The sequence below is a fragment of the Callithrix jacchus genome, chromosome 8 (genome assembly GCF_049354715.1).
Source record: "Callithrix jacchus isolate 240 chromosome 8, calJac240_pri, whole genome shotgun sequence".
Lineage (NCBI taxonomy): Eukaryota > Metazoa > Chordata > Mammalia > Primates > Cebidae > Callithrix > Callithrix jacchus.
In genome coordinates, this window is record NC_133509.1 from 51583317 (window position 1) to 51606887 (window position 23571).

A 23571-nucleotide genomic window follows, 5' to 3' on the forward strand; every position below is an offset into this window, starting at 1 on the left:
CTGCAGCATCATTTCTGGAAATGGGCATGTAGAATTCAGACAGGCAACGGAAACATGCGTATTTAGCATAGCATTGCAAGAATGAAAGGTCCAGTGTCAGATATTGTCTATGGTTTATTTATGGAGTACCTGACAGTGATGCCACTGTCTTTGATATTTAGAAAATTCTTCTATCCAAGAACATTATAGCTAGTGTTTACAGGTTATGTTATTTATCATTTCAATATCTGCTTCTGCATAAAGACATTTTGCAATGTCTCCTTTATTTGTCTTTATACATTTCAAACAAAATAGTAATGCTGGCAGTTCAGTAACACTGATCTTTTATGACAGATGAACATTTGTAGGTTGAGGGTCTAATAAGAAAAAAAATTAAGTAAAGAGTTTAAAGAAAATGAAAAAAATAATCACATGAAAATCAGGCTTATAATAAAAATGTATCTTCTTACTACACTGTTCCTAGGAAGAATACTCATTTTCTAAGACGGTTATAATTGTAGAATTAGGTTTTATGAAAACTAAAATTACCCTAGGGCACAGCTCAACATGAATAAATCTTTCAACACCCAGATCTGGAAACATGATACACATGAAACTAATAATGCCCTACAATTACAAGTAGATCAAGAAGAACTGTGCAAACTTTTTAAAAAACATTATTTATTGAATTCTATAACATGAAAGTGGCTCTAAATAATGTTACTTCAGACTATTTTAAATCATTTTTTTTCTGTAAAATAATAGTGCTCTCTATAAACCTCATATGTTTTTAAACTTACCCTCCTGTCTATAATCTTCAAAACTGACTGCTTTCAGACAAACTATTTTACTAATCAGAGATAATAAGTGCTTTATGGTCCCAATTGTTAAAAACTAGATTTTTTGTGAACATTATTTTTCTAATACATCATCCCTTGACTCATAAAAAGATTTTCTTAAATAAATCCTATTTACTGGGTTGGAACATTTCAGCCCAATTTCAGCATTGTGGCTGTAAGTGGATACTCTGTACAATATTTATTTCATTGAGAATTGGTATTGTAGCCTTCAGTCTTGTGCCACATTTTAACAACTTTTTTCTATTGTCTTCTTTTTGCAGTATAATACTGCATCAAAAAGAAAAAAAGGCACCTGTTGCTTCTCCTGTAAAATTTCTTTCCTCATAGGAAATGTGCTTGAAGTGACAGATAATTTGCCTTGTTTAGAAGTTTTCTAGCATTTTCCCCTAAATAGCAAAGCCATAATACTCTTAGATAATCTTTAGGAAAGAACAAAAATAACTCTTATTTCTCTTAACAGAAAATTTTGGTAGATGATTTTAAAAAGAAAACCTTTTTCAAATAAGTATACAGCTCACCATTCCCCTCCCAAAAGTTTTAATAAACTAAGGATTTAAATTCCACCTTTTCAGACAAGGTTTTCTAAATTGAATAAACAGGGTAATGTACTGGACAGATCAATTTTTGTATTGTCTTTAGATTTTACGATTCTTCTAGTCTAGATAATGACCACTAACCTAGTAATGCCAGTTTAACTCTCGATGTCTTATGAACTGTTTATTCAGTCACTTGTTCATTCAATCAGTATAGGCTCCTACTGCTTATAGTGCCTATTCTGTGTCCTTTGAAGGATACCGTGCAAGAGTTTATTTCCCAAAGGGATGGCGAGTGAAGTGAGCAGAGAAGGTCCAATCAACGATTTAATCGAGAGCTATTTATTGGGCAAAGCACCTCCAGAGTTAATGGCATTGCCACTCCATGAATGAGTCTCAGAAAATGAAGAGATAGCTTAATTAATTAATTAATTATTAGTCTATTAACATGCTATCATCACATCTGGACTGGATCTAGTTCTTGTGTTTGTCTGGAAAATTCATTCCTGCTGCAGTATTAGAATACCTGGAAATTCTCATGTTAATGGAAGGGTAACTAGTTTGTGTTTTTTAATCTACCTAGTCTGTGATGAAACTCAAACATTTATTTGACAATGTTTTTTACTCAGGACAGGTGAATTCATGAAGCACACTATATTTGTTTTCCATTCTGCTTTCACTAGCTTGTCTTTAATAAATTCATTGCCTCAAAGATTATTAGTAGCATTTAGATTATTTTTTCATTTTGCCCCAGCTTCAAGAGCTGCTTCTATGAACTCTTATTATCATTTCAGAGTTATTTGTTTGGGATTCTTTATAGTGAACAAGTAGTCTCAGGCTAAAAAAAAAAAACAAACTCAACGATAAAATAATAATTGAGTCAGTCTAGAATCTCATCAGGAAGAATGTTCCAGAGAAATCTAGTCTAGATATTTCTGGACATACAGGTAACTTCCTCAAGTAAACAAGAATGTTAGCTAAACAGATTTCCACTGAATTTGAAACTATTTGTTTTTAAATATGAAAGAAACTGATTAAGTAATTATTTAATTTTCATTGAAAATTTCAATTTGAAAACTATTTCTTTAAAGCAAAAATGGTGCATTATTCCATTTTCGCACTGTAGATGAAGACATATCCAAGACTAAGCAGTTTACAAAAGAAAGGGTTTTATTGGACTTACAGTTACACATGACTGAGGAGACCTCACAATCATGGCAGAAGGCAGGAAGGAGCAAGTCACATCTTATGTGGGTGGCAGCAGTCAAAGAGAGCTTGTGCAAAGGAACTCCTCTTTATAAAGTCATCAGATCTCGTGAGACTTACTCACTGTCACAGGAACAGCATGAGAAAGACCCACCCCCATGATTCAATTACCTCCCATTGGGTTCCTCCCACAACACATGGGAATTGTGGGAGCAATAATTCAAGGTAAGAATTGGGTGAGGACACAGCCAAACCATACCAAGTGACTACCATAAGTTCTCTGAAAAGTTATTGGTACTGGAAAACAGGAAAAAATCAAGGCTAGGAATAAAACGTACTTATTTTAGATACGGTTTTTTTTTTTCTCCTGACAAGGGTAGATATCTCGAATGCATCTCAATATGTATACATTTTGGGCCAGGCATGGTGGCTCATGCCTGTCATCCTAATAGTATGGGGGAGCCAAAGTGGGAGAATCACTTGAGCCCAAGAGTTGGAGACCACCCTGAGCAACTTAGCAAGACCTCATCTCTACAAAAAATGAAAAAATTAGCTGAGCATGATGTGCACCTATAGTTCTAGCTAGTGGGAAGGCGGAGGCAGGAAGATTGCTTGAGCCCAGGAGTTCAAGGCTGCAGTGAGCTGTAATTGCACCACTGCATTCCAGCCTGGAGGACAGAATAAGGCCTTGCCTCAAAAAAGAAAAAAAAAAAAAAAAAACATACATTTTGGAGACTTCACCCATGAATCTTCCTTTTATATCTGTCATAGGTTTGCTTCTTTTAATACAAAAGTCATCATACTTGTTTCTGGTTCAAACTTGCCTGCAAGCCCTGAAGTCCTTTTACTAGGACTGTAGGGAAAGAAAGTATTTATTCTTTCATTCATTTTTCCAAGCTCACCACTCCCCCATAATATAGGTCTATTGGCTGTTACAAAATAATTTTTATTATATGTATAATTTATACTATAAAATATTTCTGAAGTTATAAAGTAAATAAAACCGTACATGTTCTCACTTTTTTCTTTTTGTTAATATTTAAATCACCATTTTTATTTTCCAGAAAATTTTTACAATCTATTAGCCCATGGTGTAGACATGTCTCCTTGGAATATTTCAGGATAAAAATTTAGCCAAATAACATATTTTACCTTAGAGGGGAAAAAAGATAGCACTTCATTTCCTCTACACACATGTTAAGTTTATTCCTCAGAAGGTTTCTTATTGTATGTATTATATGGAAAAGACATTATTTGTAAATACATGATAAGATCATATAGTACACTTATTAGGTTGGGATGTCATCAAGCTCTCAGTTTCTGAAAGTGCATGGCAGCTGATGAGAGAAGATAGATGACAAAAGAGAAAGGTCAGTAGTTTAACTGTGGGAGATGATCAGATCATGCTTGAAATGGAAATCTTCCCTTTTACCAGAACAGAACTGTGTCCTGAAAGGAAATAGTGTTCTGTCCTGTTGGCCCCTCAGAACTGGATTGAAAGTAATGGATCTTAAAATTTATGCTTAATGAAAGAATAAAACATCTTAAATTACTACTGCAAAGATAAAGGCAAAGAGGGTCCGAAAATGAAGTGTAATTTTTGGAGAACCATTTTCTCCCATCATCAATTTACATTGCCATGGCTTATATCTTATACGTTGGATTTCAAGTCATTTTCCAGGGCATACAGAAGTTGTCTAAGACTGTGTGTGTGTGTGTGTGTGTGTGTGTGTGTGTGTACTGTGTCCAATGACAAAAGTAAATCATCTTTCTTGCTATAAATGGTGGCCATTGTTTTTACTTTAGCTTAAAGATATTCTGGTGTTGGTAATAGGATTCTAGAGGACCCTCGTTGGGTTTCGTGGGGTGGGAAGAACCATTATAGGAAGTTATTCAGGGGCCCCAGGGCAGTGGCTCACACCTGTGGTCCCAGCACTTTGGGAGGCCAAATTGGGAGGATTACGAGGTTCAGAGTTTGAGACCAGCCTGGCCAAGAGACCAGCCTGGCTAATATGTTAAAATCCAATCTCTGCTAAAAGCACAAAAATTAGCCAGGCATGGTGGCAGGTGCCTTTGGTTCCAGCTGCTCAGGAGGCTGAGGCAGGAGAATTGCTTGAACCCAGGAGGCAGAGGTTGCAGTGAGCAGAGGTCACGCCATTGCACTCTAGCTCCTGGGCATCAGAGCGAGACTGAGACACACACACACACACACACAAAAAAGAATTACTCAGGAGCACCAAGAGAAGAGGGGAGAGCTGGTAATAGAAGGACACATAAAGCTTGCTTCTGACCAGGAAAGAGAGATAATGTGATATAATCAAGGGCCAGGAAAAGATGGTATTTCCCTCCATGGCCACATGACTACCATGAAAGAAAACCCAGAATATAAATGGGAAAAATAAATGAAGAAGCCTTATTCCAAGCCTGATTCCACTAAATAGTAGGACTGTTCTTAATCACAGGTTACTACTAAAGAAATGGATCAGAGACCAGGCTCAAATGCATAGAAACTCAGTATATAACTCATGCTATGCTGAGCAGCTTATTATTTAATCCTTACAGCTATTCTTTTAAATGAGTATTATTATTTCTTTTTTGAGTATGGAAACTGAGCTTCACAGAGGTTGTATAACTTGTCCAGAATCACACAGCTAGTAACTAGTGAATTAAGACTATTAACCTCAACTCTATATGACTTCAAACCTATGTTTTTATCATACAGTGTTATTCAAATTTGGGAAAGAAGGAACCCAATACTAAAGTAAAGACTGAGCTGCTTTTTTATTTTAAGAAAATGTTTGTGGCTTTATTGTGTCATGAGGCATTGAAACATCTGAACAAATCAATGTCTGGGTGGTGGGGCAGCTGCTTTCTCCTTCCCTTCCATCTTTCAAGGCATGCATGGTACAACACTTCCTCCTTCAGATGCAACTAATCTAATATCCAAACATCATGCACGACACCTGGGTGGCATCACTGCACTGTGCCCACTCCCACCAAGGCCTTGCTCCTTTGGCATGATATGTGGAGCATCTGGAGGAGTATAAATGATACTGGAAAGAGGAGGGAGGAGAAAACAGCATGACTGCCTGGCTGGAAAGAGGTCATCCCAAGATGTGCAGGCCAAGCCTGAACTTGTCATTGGTGCAAACCCAAGTATTGCTGATGTTCTTCAATACAAACATCTATCTGTGGAACCCCATGACGGGGTCTTCATCCACCTTAAGCTGGTCCACAACTATTCTGATGATGCAGCTGGCTTGGACTGATGGTCCGGCACTGTGATGCTGTGCTGGATTGTTTGGAAGGAATGGCTAGACAACTTCTCTACAATGGCAGCTTTCCCCTGGAACTGCTGTCCTTTCCATGTAAGGCATGGCACATGAATGTAAATTGCACCTAGTTGGGTTATTTTTCATTATGAAATAACCGGTAGTAAAGCTGAATGAAGCAGGATCCAGTCTGCTCCCAAATTGGCTCATTACCCATTCTGGAGCATTCCCCAGCCTTGTTGAGACCTGAAGGGTTGGCACAGTGGCGGCAGCAGCGTGACAACCCAGCACAGTCTGCAAGACTGAGTTTCTTCAAAAACTGTTCATGGAAACTGCTGGATGTGGTGGCTCACAACTGTAATATTAGTGCTTTGAGAGGCAGAGATGGGAGGATCACTTGAGGCCAGAAGTTCAAGATCAGCCTGGCCAGCATAGTGAGACCTTGTCTCTACAGAAAATTAAAAAAAAAAAAAAATCAGCCCTGTGTGGCAGCACACACCTGTAGTCCCACCTACTTGGGAGGCTGAGGCAAGAGGATTGATTGGGAATTCCAGGAGCTCCAACCAGGAGTTCCAAGCTGCAGTAAGCTGCAGTGAGCTGTGATCACTCATTGTTGCCCTGCAGCCTGGGTGACAGAATGAGACCCGGGCTCATTTAAAAACAAAAAGAAAAACTATCTACAGAAGCTGAATCATGTAGGAGGAGTAGCAAAAGCAAATAATGAACTAGAAAATTAGTTTTATATAAAAAGAGAATGGAAGAGTTGGGATACTCTTCGAGAAGCAATATCTAATAAAAATGAGTTGAATAATATACTCTTGAATATTATGTTGTCTATATTCTATGAGGCATCTTGGTGAGAATAATGCTGTTTGTTCTCTTACTAACTGAAGACAATATACAAGTAAATGGATTAAGTGAAAATAAGCAAACAAACAAAAAAATCAAACAATTTGTTGCATGTGAGAATGTCTTGACCAGAGGTCAGTGAAAGGCTAGTGTAGGCTACCTCAAGTATCTACAAAAGATATCTCTGTTAGAATGTGTCACTACAACATAGTCTTTCTTAAGCTATATTGGCCCTTGGAGATTCGTTGCCTGACTCATACATGATAATTTATAAATATTTTAGGAACGAATGTATGACTAGAGCCTTTTTCTCACCAGCCTAGGAATTCATGAATGTCTTGCTAAAAGAGATGATACCTAAGAGTCGACCAATGTTTTGGATAGAAAAATGGATTTTAAGAAATCATGATTATACAACAATCATACATGTTCTGCACATGTACCCCAGAACCTAAAGTGCAATATATATATATATTTATGAAGTCATTATTTTGTTAAAAGCTATAAAAAAGAAAATGAGTTGTCTGGCTTCCAGCCTCCTGCTTAGGTCAAAAGGCATGCCTCCTTTTGGTCATTTTTTTCATGAAAAATTTTATTATTAGCATATGTTTTCTGAATTTAAAGAAAAAAATTATTTCAGGTCAAAATATGTCAACACATATTTAAATGACAATATTTTAAAGTTTTCAGGCAATGTTTCTATTAAGTCTTTAATTTTGTGAGCTATTTGGATAATATGCCATAATTATTTTTAGAATGCTTTCATTATGTTTATAGTTTTAAAAGGAAGCAATCATATAGTTTTAAAAGGAGGCCTTTGAGACCTCCTAAAAATAAGAATTTGCTTGAGAGAGCAAGTCTTGCATGCCCTTTTGAATTTTACAGGACAGTTCACTCAAAATTGTATATGAAGTGGTACTAAAGGACAGATAGGCAATTATTTATCTATTTTAATATTGTATTTGAAGCATTCACCAGTAGAAAGCATAGAAAAGTAAGTCAATTTTCTGTCCAACAAAGATCTAGATGAGCTAATGCATTTGCTGTAATATCTAGGAAAACTTGAACTTCTGAAAGCTGATTTTTTGTTATGAGAACTATAAATAAAATTGAGAGAATTCATAAGATTTCCATCCTCAATAAACATAAAAGAGTAAAATATTTTTTTACCTTACCTACTTAATAATTCATTAGGTTTTAGTAAAGCTTATAGAAATTTAAGTTTGAAATTTGTACCTTTAATATGTGTAAGATAAATTGGTAAATAGTTCTCTGTATCTATAGCAACCTAATATGGAGTAATCCAAATTTCACATTTGGGTTATCATCATTATTATCATTCAGGCTGATGTGTGCTGTTGGGATGTGCACAACATGAATAATTCTATGCTATTGTCTCAGTTATCAGTATATTCTCTCTCTACCTTTTAAAAGGCTAGCCATTTTATAAATTCTAACTTAAATCACTTCTCTTCCATGATACTTTCATCCAAGTCATGAGCTACAAATGGTTTTTCTTTACTCTAACCTCCAGAGTTAGTTATTGCTTAAGACTCTTTGGTTATCATTTGCAGAAGCCTACTAATGCTGTTTAAGCAAACAGTAGAAAATGTATTATTGTGATGCTGTGCTCTTTTCCAAAACATCAAAGTAGAAATTAGTCCTCAGAAGGCTACTGTGAATTAGAACTAGACCCAGGAACTAAAATCAGAATAATAGTGTTAGCAAATATTTATGATATTGTATCAGTCTGCTTGGGCTGCCACTACAAAATACTATAGACTGGGAGATTCAAACAACAGAAGTTTGTTTCTCACAGTTCTGGAGGCTAGGAAGTTCAAGATCAAGGTGCCACCAATTTGATTTCTGATGAGGACCCTGTTTTCTCATGTGTCCTCAATCGGCCTTGTCCTCATACATACCTGTGTGTAGGGAAAGAGATTACACCCTCTTTCTCTTCATATAAGGTCACCAATCCTATTGAATTAGCTGATTTTATGACTTCATTTAACTTTAATTTCTTTCTAAAGCTCTATCTCCAAATATAGTGACATAGAGGGTTAGGGCTTAAACATATGAATTTGAGGTTAGTTTTTGCAACACTATGAAGAAATGTCTGAAGCTGGGTAATTTATAAAGAAAAGAGTTTAATTGGCTCACAGTTCTGGAGGCTATACAGGAAGCATGGTGCTGGCATCTGCTTGGCTTCTGGTAAGGCCTCAGAAAGCTTACAATCATGAGGAAAGACAAAGAGAAGCAGGTGCATTCTATGTTGAGAGAGGAAGCAAGGAGTGGAGGGGATGCCACACTCTTTTAAACAACCAGGACCAGGTCTTGCATGAACTCAGAGAGAGAGCTCACTTATGGGGAGGACAGCACCAAGCTATTAATGCAAGATCTGACCTCATGACCCAGACACCTCCCACCAAGCCCCACCTGTAACACTGTAGATTACATTTCAACCTGAGATTTGGAGGGAACAAACTTCCCAAACCATATCATTCTGCCTCTGGTTCTTCAAATCTCATGTCCTTCTATACAAAACACAATCAGTCTATCTCAGTAGTCCCCCAAAGCCTTAACTTATTCCAGAATTAACCCAAAAGTCCCAAATCCAAAGTCTCATCTGGAGATTAGTTCTTTTCTATGAGCTTGTAAGATTTAAAAATTTATTTACTCCCAAGATACAATGGTGGTACATTTTTGGGTAGACATTCCCATTCCAATATGGAGAAATCAGCCCCCAGAAAAGGGGTAATAGGTCCCATACAAGTGTGAAACCTAGCAGGGCAGTCATTACATCTTAAAGCTCTGAAACAATCTCCTTTGACTTAATGTCCTGCACTCAGGGTGCAAAGGTGCAAGGGGTGGGCTTCCAAGGCCTTGGGTAGCTCAACCCTGTATCTTTGCTGGATACAGTCCACAGGGCTGCTCTGATGGATTGGTGTCCAGTGCCTGTGCTTCTCCAGGCTAAGTATACAAGTTGCTGCTTTTTCTACCATTCTTTGGCCTGGAGGGCAGTGGCCCCCTTCCCACAGCTCCAGTAGGTAATGCCCTGGTGGATACTCTGTATGGGGTCTGCAACCTCACATGTCCCCTTGATGCTGCCCTACTAGTAGAGCTTCTCTGTCAGGGTTTTACATCTGCATCAGGCTTCTGCTGAGGCATCTAGGCTTTCCTATACATTATCCAAAATCTATGTGGAAGCTGCCAAGCCTCCTTCACTTTTGCATTCTGTGCAGCTGCAGGCTTAATGCCACATGGAAGCTGCCAAGGCTTATGGCTTGTACTCTCCAAAGTGGCAGCTGGAGGTGTACCTGGGGCCTTTGAGCCACATCTGGAGCTGGAGCAAGTTAGTTACAGGGAGTAGCCTCCCAAGGCTGAGCAGGGCAGCAGTGTTCTTGGCCTGGTCCCGGAAACCATTCTTTCCTCCTAGGCCTCTGGGCCTGTGATAGAAAGGGCTGCCTCAGAGATTTCTGAAATGCCTTGGAGGCCTCTTTTCCCATTGTCTTGGATATTAGCATTGGGTTCCCTTTTGGTCATGCTAGTCTCTTTAGCAAGTGGTTACTCCACAACTTGCATGTATTTCTTCTTTATAATGTGCAAGGCTGCAAATCTGTCAAACTTTTATGCTCTGTTTCCCGTTTAAATATAAATTCCAACTTTAAGTCATTTCTTTGCCCCTGTATTTGATGATAGACTGTTAGAAGCAGCCAGGCCACATCTTGAACACTTTGCTGCCTAGAAATTTATTCTGCCAGACACCCTAGGTCATAATCTTAAGTTCAAACTTCCACAGATTCCTAGGACATGAACACAATTCAGCCAAGTTCTTTGAAACAGCACAACAGGGATAACCTTTGCTATAGTTCCTAATGACATCTTTATTTTCATCTGAGAGCTCTTCAGCCCAGACTTCACTGTCCATATCTCTATCAACATTCTGGTCATAACCATTTAACTAGCTTCTAAGAAATTCCAAACTTTCCTTCATCTTCCTGTCTTATTTTCAGACCTCTAGACTCTTGCATCTTCTGCCTGTTACCCTGTTCCAAAACCACTTCCACATTTTCAGGTGTCTTTATAAGAATACTTCACTTCTGGTATCAATTTTCAGTATTAGTCAGTTCTCTCTTTACTATAAAGAAATACTTAAGGCTGGAGAGCAATCAGACAAGAGAGGGAAGTAAAAGGTGTCCAAATCAGTAAAGAGGAAGTCAAACTGATGCTGTTTGCTGATGATACGATTGTATACATAGAAAACCCTAAAGACTCCTCCAAAAAAACTCCTAGAACTGATAGAAGAAGTCCGCAAAGTTTCCAGATACAAAATTCATGTATACAATTGGTAACCCTCCTATATACCAACAGTGCTGGGAATCAAATCAAGAATTCAACCCCTTTAAAATAGCTGAAAAAAAAAAAATACTTAGGAATATACATAACAAAGGAGGTGAAAGACCTCTATGAGGAAAACAACAAAACACTGCTGAAAGAAATCGTAAATGACTACAAACAAGTGGAAACATATCCCATACTCACAGATGGGTAGAATCAACATTGTGAAAATGACCATACTGCCAAAAGCAATCTACAAATTCAATGCAATTCCCATCAAAATACTGTAATCATTCTTCATAGAACGATAAAAAACAATCCTAAAATTCATATGGAACCAAAAAAGCCCACAGAGCCAAAGCAAGTCTAAGCAAAAAGAACAAATCTGGAGGCATCACATTACCTGATTTCAAAGTGTACTATAAGGCCATACTCACCGAAACAGCATGGTACTGGTGTAAAAATAGACACATAAACCAATGGAACAGAATAGAGAACCCAGAAATATACCCAAATACAGCCAACTGATCTTTGACAAAGCAAACAAAAGCATAAAGTGGAGAAAGGACACCCTATTCAACAAATAGTGCTGGGATAATTGGCTAGCCACATTTAGAAGAGTGAAACTGAATTCTCATCTCTCACCTTATACAAAAAATCAAACAAGATGGAAAGGACTTAAGACTTGAAACTATAAAAAATCTAGAAGATAATATCAGAAAAACCTTTCTAGACATTGGCTTAGGCAAGGATTTCCTGAACTAGAACTCAAAAGCAAATGCAATACAAAGATGAATAGCTGGGACTTAGTAATATTAACTAAAGAGCATTTGCACAGCAGAAGGAACAGTCAGCAAAGTAAACAGACAACCCACAGAGTGGGTGAAATTCTTCACAGTCTATACATCTGACAAAGGACTAGTATCCAGAATCTACAATGAACTCAAGTTAGCAAGAAAAAACAATCCCATCAAAAATTTGGCTAAGGACATGAATAGACAATTCTCAAAAGAAGATATACAGATGCCCAATGAACATATTGAAAAAAATGCTCAACATCACTAATGATCAGAGAAATGCAAATCAGAACCACCTTAGTCCTACAAGAATGGCAATAACTAAAAAAATTTTTTAAATAGATATTGGCATGGATACAGTGAACAAGGACCACTTCTACACTGCTGGTGGGAATGTAAACTAGTACAAACAATATGGAAAACAGTGTGGATATTCCTTAAAGAACTGAAAGTAGAACTACCATTTGATCAGCAGTCCCATTACTATGTATCTACACAGAAAGAAGTCATTATTCAAAAACGATGCTTGCACATGCATGTTTATAGCAGCACAATTAGCAATTGCAAAAATGTGGAACTAACCCACATGGCCATCAATCAGCAAGTAGATAAAGAAACTTTGGTATATATCTACAATGGAATACAACTCAACCATAAAAAGAAATAAATTAATGGCATTTGCAGTCACCTGAATGAGAGTGGATACTATTATTATTGTTTTACTTTAAGTTCTGGTATACATGTACAGAATGTGCAGGTTTGTTATCTAGGCATACATTTGCCATGGTGGTTTGCTGCACCTATCAACCCACATCTAGCTTTTAAGTCCCACATGCATTAGGTATCTGTCCTAATGCTCTCCCTGTCCTTGCTCCACACCCCTGACAGGCCCCAGTGTGTGATGTTCCCCTCCCTTTGTCCATGTGTTCTCATTGTTCAGCTCCCACTTATGAGTGAGCACATGCAGTGGTTGGTTTTCTGTTCCTGCGTTACTTTGCTGAGAATGATGGCTTCAGCTTCATCCATGTCCCTGCAAAGGACATGAACTCATTCTTTTTTATATAGTATTCCATGGTGTATATGTCCCACATTTTCTTTATCCAGTCTATCATTGATGGGCATTTGGGTTGGTTCCAAGTCTTTACTATTGCAAATAGTGCTGCAATAAACAGGCATGTGCATGTGTCTTTATAGTAGAATGATTTATAATCCTTTGGGTATATACCCAGTAATGGGATTGCGGGTCAAATGGTATTTCTAGTTCTAGATCCTTGAGGAATCACCACACTGTCTTCCACAATGGTTGAACTAATTTACATTCCCAGCAACAGTGTAAAAGCCATCCTGTTTCTCTACAGCCTTGCCAGCATCTGTTGTCTCCAGATTTTTTAATGGTCATCATTCAAACTGGCATGAGATGGTATCTCAGTGTGGTTTTGATATGCATTTTGCTAATGACCAGTGACAATGAGCTTTTTTTTCATGTTTTGGCCACATAAATGTCTTCTTTTGAGAAGTGTCTGTTCATATTCTTTGCTCACTTTTTGATAGGTTTATTTTTTTCTTGTAAATTTATTTAAGTTCTTTGTAGATTCTGGATATTAGCTGTTTGTTAGATAGATAGATTGCAAAGGTTTTCGCTTATTCTGTAGGTTGCCTCCTCACTCTAATGAGTGTTTCTTTTGCTGTTCAGAAGCTCTTAAGTTTAATTAGATTCTATTTGCCAATTTTGGCTTTTGTTGCCATTGCTTTTGGTGTTTTAGTCATGAAGTCTTTTCCCATACCTATGTCCTGAATGGTATTGCCTAGGTTTTCTTCTAGGGTTTCCTGGTTTTTGGTTTTACATTTAAAGTCTTTAATCCATCTCGAGTTAATTTTTGCATATGGTGTAAGGAAGTAGTCCAGTTTCTGTTTTCTGCATCTGGCTAGCCAGTTTTCCCAGCTCCATTTATTAAATAGGAAATCCATTCTTCACTGCTTTTGTCAGGCTTGTTGAAGATCAGATAGTTGTAGAGTTGTGGTGTTATTTCTGAGGTCTCTATTCTGTTCCATTGGTCTATATCTGTTTTGGTACTAGTACCATGCTGTTTTGTTACTGTAGCCTTGTAGTATAGTTTGAAGTCAGTTAGTGTGATGCCTCTAGCTTTGTTCTTTTGGTTAGGATTGTCTTGGCTATATGGGCTCTCTTTTTGTTTCATATGAAATTTAAACTAGTTTTTTCTGTTTCTTCAAAGAAAGTCACTGGTAGCTTGATGGGGGTAGCACTGAATCTATAAATTACTTTGGGCAGTATGGCCATTTTCACAATATTGATTCTTCCTATCCATGAGCATGTAATGTTTTTCCATTTGTTTGTGTCTTCTCTTATTTCCTTGAGGAGTGGTTTGTAGTTCTCCTTGAAGAGGTCTTTCGGATACCTTGTAAGTTGTATTCCTATGTATTTTATTCTCTTTGTTGCAATTGTGAATGGGAGTTCACTCAGGATTTGACTCTTTGCTTGTCTATTGTTGGTATATAGGAATGCTTGTGATTTTTGCACACTGATTTTGTATCCTGAGACTCTGCTAAAGTTGCTTATCAGCTTAAGGATTTTTGGGGGCTATGACGAAGGGATTTTCTAAACATACAATCATGTCATCTGCAAACAGAGACAATTTGTCTTTATTCTAAGTGAAGTAACTCAGGAATGGAAAACCAAACATTATATGTTCTCACTGATAAGTGGAAGCTAAGCTATGAGGATACAAAGGCATAAGAATAATACAATGGACTTTAGGGACTCAGAGGAAAGGGTAGGAAAGGGATGGGGGATAAAAGACTACAAATTGGGTGCAGTATATACTGCTCGGCTGATGGGTGCACCAAAATCTCACAAATCACCACTAAAGAACTTACTCATGTAACCAAACACCACCTTTTCCCCAGTAACCTATGGAAATTAAAAAAAGGTTTTTTTTTAAGAAATACCCTAGGCTGAATAATTTATAAAGAATAGAGGTTTAATTGTCTCATGCTTCTGTAGGCTCTACAGAAAGCATGGTGCTGGCATCTGCTCAGCTTGTGATGAGGCCTCAGGAAGCTTACAGTCATGGCGAAAGGCAAAGGGGAGCTGGTGTATCACATGGGAGCAATAGAGGGAGCCATGGGGGTGGGGTACCCCCTTTTTGTTGAGATGGAGTCTTGCTCTGTCATTCAGGCTGGAGTACAGTGGTGCAATCTCAGCCCGCTGAAACCTCCACCTCCTGGGTTCAAGCAATTCTCTTACCTCAGCCTCCCAAGTAGCTGGGATTACAGGCATGCATCACCACACTTAGCTAAATTTTGTATTTTTAGTAGAGACAGGGTTTCACCATGCTGGCCAGGCTGGTCTCAGACTCCTGACCTCAGGTGATCCACCCACCTTGGCCTCCCAAAGTGCTAGGATTACAGGAATGAGCCCCACATTCTTTTAAACAATCAGATCTCACATGAACTCAGAGTAAGAAGTCACTTATTATTGTGAGGTTCCAAGCTATTATGAGGGATCCACCTCTATGACCCAAACACCATGAGTGTTTGGCACCACCTAGAACACTGAGGATTACATTTCAACATGAGATTTCAAGGCACAAACATCCAAACAAACATATTAGGAAGGACGTAATTCAGTCCATAATATCATGCTTCCTAGATGCTATCCCATATTAGAAGCACTTTAGATATAAAGTCATTTTTTAAAATTTATTTTATTTTATTTTTTTTATAAAGTCATTTTTTAGTGTCCATGGGAGATAACATATAGGACTCCCATGGACACCAAAATTCCCAGATGAACTCAAGTCCCTTATATTAAATGGCCATAGTGTCTGCATAGAACCTATATGCATCCTCTTGTATACTTTAAATCATCTCTATATTAATTGTAATACCTAATACAATGTAAATATTTGTTATACTCTATTGGGGTTTTTTTTGTCTTGCTTTTTATTGTATTGTTGTTTTTACTGATTTTTAAAAATATTTTTGATCTGTGGTTCGTTGAACCCACAGATGCAGAATCCATGGATACAGAAGGCGAACTGCATTGTCTTTAATGTTCACCAAGACCCTACAAAATAGATACTATTTACCACCATTTCATAAATAAGGACAAGAAAGCAGAAAATATTAAGTAAGTAACTTGTCTGAGGTTACATAGTTTGTAAATGATGAAGCCAAGTTTAAACACAGTTTTCTGGTTATAGAGTTCTTGTCCTTGAACACTGAGCTAAACTGTCCCATTGGAGCCAACAGGACTCCCTTCTGTCACCTCTGTTTCTATCTGGGTGTTTGTTCTACCTTGCAGCATAGCTTTCTCTGATTCTTAAGGCCATGGGAATAGCATGCCCAACCCTCAGCTCCAGAGATTCCATGTTACAATTCTCAGTGCCCATCCTGTATGTCTGAGAAACAGAATTCTTCCACCATTATGGGTCAGTTTTGCCCTGCCTAGCGCCTGACAATATTCATCAAAGAAGAGAATATGGCCGGGCGCGGTGGCTCAAGCCTGTAATCCCAGCACTTTGGGAGGCCAAGGCGGGTGGATCACGAGGTCAAGAGATTGAGACCATCCTGGTCAACATGGTGAAACCCCGTCTCTACTAAAAATACAAAAATTAGCTGGGCATGGTGGCGCGTGCCTGTAATCCCAGCTACTCAGGAGGCTGAGGCAGGAGAATTGCCTGAACCCAGGAGGCGGAGGTTGCTGTGAGCCGAGATCGCGCCATTGCACTCCAGCCTGGGTAACAAGCGCGAAACTCCGTCTCAAAAAAAAAAAAAAAAGTGAATACTTGAGTGGTCACTATATATTACTCTGCCTTTACTCTATATGTGTAACTTTAACTGCCAAAATGGGTGAATCACGCTCTGTTTGTGCTTATTCATCTTGTTATCCTGTTATTCTCCGCAGAGAGGGCACCTTGATTCAGATGCTTTCCTTTGAAACAACTTTAATTGATGTGGGTGTTTTTTATCAAATGTTTTTTTCTTCTTCTTGCCCTGAGGAAATGTTTGCAAAGAATATATTTTCATATTCCTTTTTTTCAAGTTATGAAATGAAAGCTACCCCGTTGGGGGTGGGGGGTGGGGATGATGAAAGTCAGAAAGAGTGAATAATGCCTGTTTGTTTGTTCGTTTGTTTAACTCAATTGACCTTTTATTTAATCCTTCTATTCCTAAGGGAACTGTCAGAGGTTTGGGCAGCACTGCAGCTTTTTGGGATAAGGGTTAGTTAATTTCATAATATGAAAGAAGTTTGGCTGAACTAACCCTTTTGTAGGGAAGCCTTATGTTTGGCTGTCAGTGGTTTCCTAGACATACCCCACCTCAATTCTAACTCCTATCTGATTAGACCAGTAACTAAAAACATGCAGTTTATAGGTAGATGGTCTTGGCTTCAGCTCCCATTTCTATCAGTTTACAGGCTTTGCGATCCTTAGCAAGTTACTCAACATCTCTGCACTTTTGTACTGAACTATGAAATGAAAAGGATCAAAGAATTTTTACATCATAAAACTGCTTTGAGAATTAAATAAAAATGTATCCAAATATCTTGTCTGTGTTAGAAGCTCAACAATTGGCTTTCTTTTTATTTCCTTCTTAGGAGAATAGTACCATAATAAAAATGCATAGTGGACTAGATCCTTCTAGGAAGTTGTCATTCCCTACATACGCAAGAGCATTTTGAAGGAACATTTAGTATTTCAAGATATTAGAGTGTATTAGGGAAATAACTTAGATTTTTTTTCTAGATGCCCTTAAAGAAGTAAACTAGACAAAGCCTTCACTAACGTAGACCAAATATATTAACCAAGTCCCAAAACTGGAGAAATAACTATTGAAAAATCACTGTAACTACATTATCAGAATACTACTTGAGGCACAGTCTGTGAAGGCTGGAAAAAATGTATAACCTTGGATCCTACCTACTTGTATCCAACATTTGAGAACCAAAGCCCACATGTTTCTATTTACCACTGAAATTCTCTCACCTTTAAATTACAATACAGATAACAAAATAGCTGACAAGATTAGCAGAATCGATGCATTCCATTCATAATATTGCTTCTCTGAAAATCATTTTCCACTTCAATGCAACATGGACTAAAGACTGTAGCAAGTAATCTTTAATTTCCATTATTTCTTTTTTATTTCTTACTTTGCCAATAGATACTATTCTTTTGGTTGCTAACAGGCGGTACTTGCAACTTCATGGATTGCATCTTACATTTCAGCTAATGTTCAGCATTGAGAAACACACCCTTAACAATGTGAGAAAAAATAAAGAGTACATAAAATGAAGTCCTGAAATTCACTGAAATGGGTTTATCCTTACTAACTAAAATCCCTATGTAAGTCTAAACATCTGATTGTGTTGAAGGGTTTCTGGGGTCACATTGAGTTCTCCTTACTCTTAGAGATATTTAATCAGACCATATAATCAGATATTTTGTCCTAAGAACAAGCAATAACTACCAAATTTTGGAAAGTTCATAAGAAAACAGTGAAGAAGGAAAAAAAAAGAGTAGATATTTTAGATTTTAAGGAACTGGAATTATTTAACTTAGGAATGACTTTGAGAAGAACTAATAGTCTTCCAACATATGAAATAATTTATTTAGGTAGTACTTATAATATGTTTTCTATTTTTATAGGATACTAGGGGATAAGTCTGAACAGCAGCAAAAAACGTGGGGATTGATATTGAGTAGTTATTGTAAACGAGCTGTCAATCAATATAATGATTTTTTTCAGATACTTACATAATTAAAAAAGTGATTTTTGTGTTGGAAACATTCATCCTGGCATTATTTTACATGAAAGCTATTTAATATTCTTGATCTTAATTCTATTTGATTCTCCTTCGACTGATGGTTTTTCCTGGCTGCCCTCCTACCTTGCCAGCTTTGTTCTTTCTGTCTGATTCTCTTCCTCATGTGCCCTAACAATAGTTAATTCTACAAAGCCCAATTCCTAGCCCTTTGCTCTTTTTATACCTTTTTTTGCTACTTTTTATACCTTCCATTAACTGGCCCATCTGTCCCTAAGGATCTGTAACATGACTTCATGTTTGACTTCCTTTTAATCTTATGTTTTCAAAAATATATAGTATTAGAAGATATTCTGTAAACACCTCACCTTAACTAATTTTTTTTACTTTCCCTTAAAAAAATTTTTTTAAGCTGCAAAAGTAAAAGACTGTTTCTTCCCATTGTTCTTTTTAGAGTTGCAAAATCACAAATCTTCTAGGCTCCCAAAACAGGAGATCTCAAATCACCTTTGAATATTTTGTCATCATCTCTGCATTAAATATGCCACCCATTCTTTCCTTAGTAATATCTCTCAGACCTGTATTTTCACCTTCATTCCTATTATTGCTATCCTTACCACCATATATCTGCACTTCTGCAGTTGCCTCCTATCTGTTCTACCTAGCTTCAATCTTCCACCTTCCTAATTCCTGCTGCAAATATGACTACATCATTTTATTTTATTAATGATACACTCTTGCTCAAACTCCTTCAGTTTTCTTTTATATACTACACAGCAAATTAAAACAGTTTTGCCTGGCTTCTATTAGATTATACTGGTAGCACTAGGATCCTATTGGAGCACTGGACTAAGAAACCCAAGAGTCCTCATACCTTTCTCTACTACAAACCTCATAAGGTTCCCAAGGGAGATAAATACACAAAAAGTGATGGCAAATGAATAAATATGGGTTATATGTAACATTAACAGGGTGTCTGAAACCTTCAGACTATTCTAGAAAACTGATGAACAATTAGAAGTTTAGGCCTAAACATAGTTTCTCCATCCAGCAAAGGCCAAATATTGCCACAAACAGGTCACCAAACCTGAGATAATCAGAACTCCCAGGCAGCTAAGTTCTCTTAGGACCGGGGAAGATAGACAGAGACAGACAGGCAGAGAGATAGGCAGTAAGGAAATAGGAATAAAAGCCTGCCTTAAAAAAAGCTTATCCCTTTGCCTGATGGGTAAAAAAAAAAATAGCATCAGCAGCAGAGGAGAGCTAGCTGAACCAAGAAGAAGGCCTCAGTTTTGTTGCAGATCTAGTTCCAGTGGTAGAAGAGAAGAAGCAAAGAGCACTCATCCTTGTGTGTGATCTTTTGGCACACATAAGTAAAAATGGCCCAGTCCAGATCAAGGCATCTCATCCAATCTGATTAGCAGCTCCTCCCTGCCCACTCAGCACGGTTTACAAGGCTCTTTGGAAGCAAGTCCTTGGCAGCCTTATTTGTCATTGCTCTCAGTTTTGTTTTTTACTGCACTTTATACTATCCATCCACATTTCCACTTCTTGGATTATATCTTTTCTTTATCCATCCTTCATGTATCCAAATCCTTGCGTTTTTTCTTTTCTTTTTTTTATTGCATTTTAGGTTTTGGGGTACATGTGAAGAACATGCAAGATAGTTGCATATGTACACACATGGCAGTGTGATTTGCTGCCTTCCTCCCCTTCACCTGTTTCTGGCATTTCTCCTTATGCTATCTCTCCCCTAATCCCCATCCCCCACTGTCCCTCCCCTATTCCCCCCAACAGACCCCAGTGTGTAGTGCTCCCCTCCCTGTGTCCATGTGTTCTCATTGTTCAACACCCGCCTATGAGTGAAAACATGTGGTATTTCATTTTCTGTTCTTGCGTCAGTTTGCTGAGAATGATGTTCTCCAGGTTCACCCATGTCCCTACAAAGGACACGAACTCACCGTTTTTGATGGCTGCATAATATTCCATGGTGTATATGTGCCACATTTTCCCTGTCCAGTCTATCATCGGTGAGCATTTCGGTTGATTCCAGGTCTTTGCTATTGTAAACAGTGCTGCAATGAACATTCGTGTGCATGTGTCCTTATAATAGAACGATTTATAATCCTCTGGATATATACTCAGTAATGGGATTGCTGGGACAAATGGAATTTCTATTTCTAGGTCCTTGAGGAATCGCCACACTGTCTTCCACAATGGTTGAACTAATGTACCCTCCCACCAGCAGTGTAAAATTGTTCCTATTTCTCCACATCCTCTCCAGCATCTGTTGTCTCCAGATTTTTTAATGATCACCATTCTAACTGGCGTGAGATGGTATCTCAATGCAGTTTTGATTTACATTTCTCTAATGACCAGTGATGATGAGCATTTTTTCATATGTTTGTTGGCCTCATGTATGTCTTCTTTTGTAAAGTGTTCATATCCTTTGCCCACTTTTGAATGGGCTTGGTTGTTTTCTTCTTGTAAATCTGTTTTAGATCTTTGTAAATTCTGGATATCAGCCCTTTGTCAGATGGGTAAACTGCAAAAATTTTTTCCCATTCTATTGGTTGCCAATTCACTCTAACGACTGTTTCTTTTGCTGTGCAGAAGCTGTGGAGTTTGATTAGGTCCCATTTGTTTATTTTGGCTTTTGTTGCCAATGCTTTTGGTGTTTTGGTCATGAAGTTTTTGCCTACTCCTATGTCCTGAATGGTTTTGCCTAGATTTTCTTCTAGGGTTTTTATGGTGTTAGGTCTTATGTTTAAGTCTTTAATCCATCTGGAGTTAATTTTATTGTAAGGTGTCAGGAAGGGGTCCAGTTTCTGCTTTCTGTACATAGCTAGCCAGTTTCCCAACACCATTTATTAAACAGGAAATCCTTTCCCCATTGCTTGTTTTTGTCAGGTTTGTCAAAGATGTATGGTTGTAGATATGTTGTGTTGCCTCCAAGGCCTCTGTTCTGTTCCATTGGTCTATATCTCTGTTTTGGTAACAGTACCATGCTATTTGGATTACTGTAGCCTTGTAGTATAGTTTGAAGTCCAGTAGTGTGATGCCTCCTGCTGCATTCTTTTTGCTTAGAATTGACTTGGCTATGTGGACTCTCTTTTCATTCCACGTAAAGTTTAAGGTGGTTTTTTCCAGTTCTGTGAAGAAGGTCATTGGTAGCTTGATGGGGAGAGCATTGAATCTGTAAATTACTTTGGGCAGTATGGCCATTTTCACGATATTGATTCTTCCTAACCATGAACATGGAATGTTTCTCCATCTGTTTGTGTCCTCTCTTATTTTGTTGAGCAGTGGTTTGTAGATCGCCTTGAAGAGGTCCTTTACGGTCCTTGTAAGTTGTATTCCTAGGTATTTTATTCTCTTTGTAGCAATTGTGAATGGCAGTTCATTCTTGATTTGGCTCTCTTTAAGTCTGTTATTGGTGTATAGGAATGCTTGTGATTTTTGCACATTGATTTTGTATCTGGAGACTTTGCTGAAGTTGCTTATCAGTTTCAGGAGATTTTGGACTGAGATGATGGGGTCATCTAGATATACAATCATGCCGTCTGCAAATAGAGACAATTTGGCTTTGTCCTTTCCTACTTGAATATGCTTTATTTCTTTTCCTTGCCTGATTGCTGTGGCTAGAACTTTCAGTACTATATTGAATAGGAGTGGTGAAAGAGGGCATCCTTGTTTAGTGCCAGATTTCAAAGGGAATGCTTCCAGTTTTTGCCCATTCAGTATGATATTGGCTGTTAGTTTGTCATAAATAGCCTTTATTATTTTGAGATACATTCCATCAATACCTAGTTTACTGAGGGTTTTTAGCATAAAGTGCGGTTGAATTTTGTCGAAGGTCTTCTCTGCATCAATTGAGATAATCATGTGGTTTTTGTCTTTGGTTCTGTTTATGTGGTGAATTACATTTATAGACTTGCATATGTTGAACCAGACTTGCATCCCCAGGATGAATCCTGCTTGATCATAGTGGATAAGCTTTTTTGATGTGCTGTTGCAATTGGCTTGCCAGTATTTTATTGAAGACATTTGCATCTATGTTCATCATGATATTGGCCTGAAGTTTTCTTTTCTTGTTGAGTCTCTGCTGGGTCTTGGTATCAGGATGATGTTGGTCTCATAAAATGATTTGGGAAGGATTCCCTCTTTTTGGATTATCTGGAATAGTTTCAGAAGGAATGGTACCAGCTCCTCTTTGTGTGTCTGGTAGAATTTGGCTGTAAACCCATCTGGACCTGGGCTTTTTTTGTGTGGTTGGCTCTTAATTGCTGCCTCAACTTCAGATCTTATTATTGGTCTGTTCAGGGTTTCAGCTTCTTCCTGGTTTAGGCTTGTGAGGAGGCAAGTGTCCAGGAATTTATCTATTTCTTCCAGGTTTACTAATTATATGCATAGAGTTGTTTGCAGTAATCTCTGATGACGGTTTGAATTTCTGTGGAATCTGTGGTGATATCCACTTTATTGTTTTTATTGCATCTATTTGGTTATTCTCTTTTCTTTTTTATTAATCTGGCTAGTGGTCTGTCTATTTTGTTGATCTTTTCGAAAAACCAGCTCCTGGATTTGTTGATTTTTTGAAGGGTTTTTTATGTCTCTATCTCCTTCATTTCTGCTCTGATCTTAGTTATTTCTTGTCTTCTGCTAAGTTTTGAGTTTTTTTGATCTTGCTCCTCTAGCTCTTTCAATTTTGATGATACAGTGTCAATTTTGGATATCTCTTTTTTTCTCATGTGGGCACTTATTGCTATATATTTTCCTCTAGAGACTGCTTTAAATGTGTCCCAGAGATTCTGGTATGTTGTGTCTTTGTTCTCGTTGGTTTGGAAGAACTTCTTTATTTCTCCCTTTATTTCATTGTTTAACCAGTCAATGTTCAAGAGCCAGTTCAGTTTCTATGAAGCTATGCTGTTCTGAGTTAGTTTCTGAATTCTG

General features: G+C 37.8%; 1 long non-coding RNA gene and 1 pseudogene across 3 annotated transcripts in view; one reads left to right on the forward strand and one right to left on the reverse strand.

The window, feature by feature from the left end:
* LOC144577358 (uncharacterized) overlaps positions 1-23571 on the forward strand; it is a 282043-nt gene that overhangs the window by 28805 nt on the left and 229667 nt on the right. The window lies entirely within an intron of this gene.
* On the reverse strand, positions 3955-7341 carry LOC144577357 (nuclear transport factor 2 pseudogene; annotated as a pseudogene).